We start from the raw sequence: 2952 nt of genomic DNA on the forward strand, positions 1-2952 counted from the left end.
AATAAGAGAAAGAGTATGTTTGAAAAAACTGACATCATCGAAATTAGGGGCATAAAAATTAGCTAAAGTTAAAATCTTATCGCATAATGTGCCTACAACAATTATATACCGCCCATTCTTATCTGATATAATATCATTTGGTATAAAGGGTATATTTTTATTAATCAGAATAGCCACACCTCTTGCCCTTGCCTGGAAAGAAGAATGAAAAATCTGCCCTTCCCAACCACGATTGAGAAGATTTTGATCCATACTGCGTAAATGGGTTTCTTGCAAGAAGGCAACCTCTGCTTTGAGCTGTCGAAGATGAGCGAGAACTCTGTTTCTCTTCACCGAGTAGTTTAAGCCCTTGACATTCCAACTCAAAAATCTCAACTCTCTACCCATTAAAGTACAAATCAGAGGATTCTGATTGGAGAATGGAAACAAAAAAGTTACAAAAAGTAAAATAACATAAAAGCAACAAGGGAGCACAAAACATAAGTGCAAAGCCAGTATGACGCCACCCCATAAAAAAACACAACCCTCCCACTAAATCAACCCAACCCTCAAAAAACATTACAATAGATGCAAAACTACCCTCTAGAACAATAACTAAGTATTTTGCAGACTTCCTCCTTTCACCTTACCTTATATAATCCTCAGTCCCTTAAAGCAAAATATCCTCATGATAAAACATATAGATAACATTACTACATCATGTAGTAGACTTAACGTATGAGCAAAACCATGGCATAACGACCCTTAGCTCGAGCTTAAACATTTTACCAATAAAATAGTCATATGGAAAATCTAAATAAGTATGCGAAAGAGAGAAGTAAGAATCTCTTCTAAAGTTAACGAAACTTGTAGTCTAAACCATGCTAACAGTAATTATGATAGCACCCAAAAATAAACTAAAAATATTATATAACAAATGTAATTCAGCAAGTGAAATCAGATCAAATGCAACAGCACGGAACAGTCTTTAGAAACACAGAAATATCCGCATAATGTAACAAACTATAAATGAATAGTAAACCATTCATATGATGTCTTTAATCAATGTTGTCCAACGGGACCCCGTTACATAGTAAGTACAGTCAAGGTCCACCATTCAAGTGTACTGAACAGACATCGTTGTTTTAAGAGGCGCTACGGTGAGCTGTCAAAAATAGACGAGACAAAGACGAGATTGTTCCTCGTCTGCAATTTAAAATTGGTTGACCACTTAGCTCGTTGGGTTAGAGCGCTTGCACTGAAATGAGGTGTCGTTTCTGAGATGGCTCAGATGGGTTGCGCTGCAGGGTAGCCGTCTGCAGTTGACTCGAGTCCTTTGCCTTGCCATTTTTCTCAATATTGGTTTGGGAAGGAAGCCCAAGCCAGTGGAGGTTCGGCAGAAAGGAGTTTCTCGGAAAGCTTAACATCTCTGTGAGCCTTCATTTTGCATTTGCTAGTAGCAGGAGTATCCAATGGCGTTGGTCTAGGGCAGGGGTAGGCAAGTTCGGTCCTAGAGAGCCGCAGTCCTGCAGAGTTCAGCTCCAACCCTGAAAAAAAAACTCACCTGCCAATAGCCTTATGCCGAGTTCACACTGCACGATTTTCAAACTCGTCGGATCGCCATTGTTTTCACACTGCCTGACTATCTGGGGTAGCACTCATTGACCGTAACTAGTATTTGTTCTCTACCGCTGCATGTCTTCATCTCATTGACCGTAACTAGTATTTAGGATGACCAGGACTATAGGCAAGGCAAGGCATGTTTATTTATATAGCACATTTCATACAAAATGGTCATTCAGAGTGCTTTACATAAAAGGAAGTAAAATAATCATAAAAAAATAATAATAGTCACAACAGTAAAACAAGGAATTAAAAAAACTTTAAAAATTATTTAAAAATGGATTTAAAATGAATTAAAAGAGTTAAGAATAGAAAATGGCTATACATAAAATACAGTGCAGCCAGTTCGGACGTAGCACAGTGCTCATTCAGTAAATGCACAGCTAAACAGAAAAAATGACCCTAACTCCAGAATCACACCAAGATTCTTGACTTGTTTTTAGTTGTTTGACCCCTAGAGTCAAGGTATGTATTCGCCTTGAGAAATTTGTCTTTGTTTCCAAATGTGTTGACTTCAGTACATGTTTGAAATGTTATGTTTGTAAGGGTGATGTTTCCAAATGCGTTGACTTCAGTACATGTTTGAAATGTTATGTTTGTAAGGGCGATGGTGGATAACGTAGCATGTCAACTGTTAGTTCGAATAATTAACATAATTTAATAATATGGCAATATTTTAAATGCATTGTTTTAAATAAAGTATATAATATGGTTTTTGAAATATTTAAACTATAGATGATATGGATAGTAAAGATACTTTTAACATAAAATATATAAAAAATAACTACAGCCGTTAGATTTATAGGTGATAATTTTTTACTTTTAAAAATAAACTTTTTGCTTTTAAATAGAGGTATTTTTTGAGCAGCTACAGAGGCCCTGCAAAATGTCTCTTCCTATCTGTGCCTGTGTAAAGTTTACGACCATAGCAAAAGTCAAATAATTACGATTTCACGGCTAGATTTGCTCCATATGTGAAAACACCATTTGTGTTTACACACACTTTTTAAATGAAGCACAACATAGCCTAATGGTAGTAAAGGGCTCAGTTCTCGAATTACACACAATCATGTGAAACAGGATGCTTGGGTCCACAGAGGCACAGACCTATCTGTCCCGAACCATCTTTAATGACTGAATACAATCGAGGGTCTTTCTCTGAAAATATTTTTCTAAAAGATACATTAACTTAATCTAAATATTTGAGACGCTGTTTGAGGTGACAAGCAAACAAACAAGCTCCTTTGCATCGGTTTAAAACAAGAGAAATATTTTTATTTTTATTTTTAAAGATACCGAAAGACTTTGGCAACACGTTTCATCATGTGTGTGTGTGTGTGTGTGTGTGTG

The sequence above is a fragment of the Sinocyclocheilus rhinocerous genome, unplaced genomic scaffold, assembly GCF_001515625.1.
Source record: "Sinocyclocheilus rhinocerous isolate Xijiao unplaced genomic scaffold, SAMN03320098_v1.1 scaffold5520, whole genome shotgun sequence".
Classification (NCBI taxonomy): Eukaryota; Metazoa; Chordata; class Actinopteri; order Cypriniformes; family Cyprinidae; genus Sinocyclocheilus; species Sinocyclocheilus rhinocerous.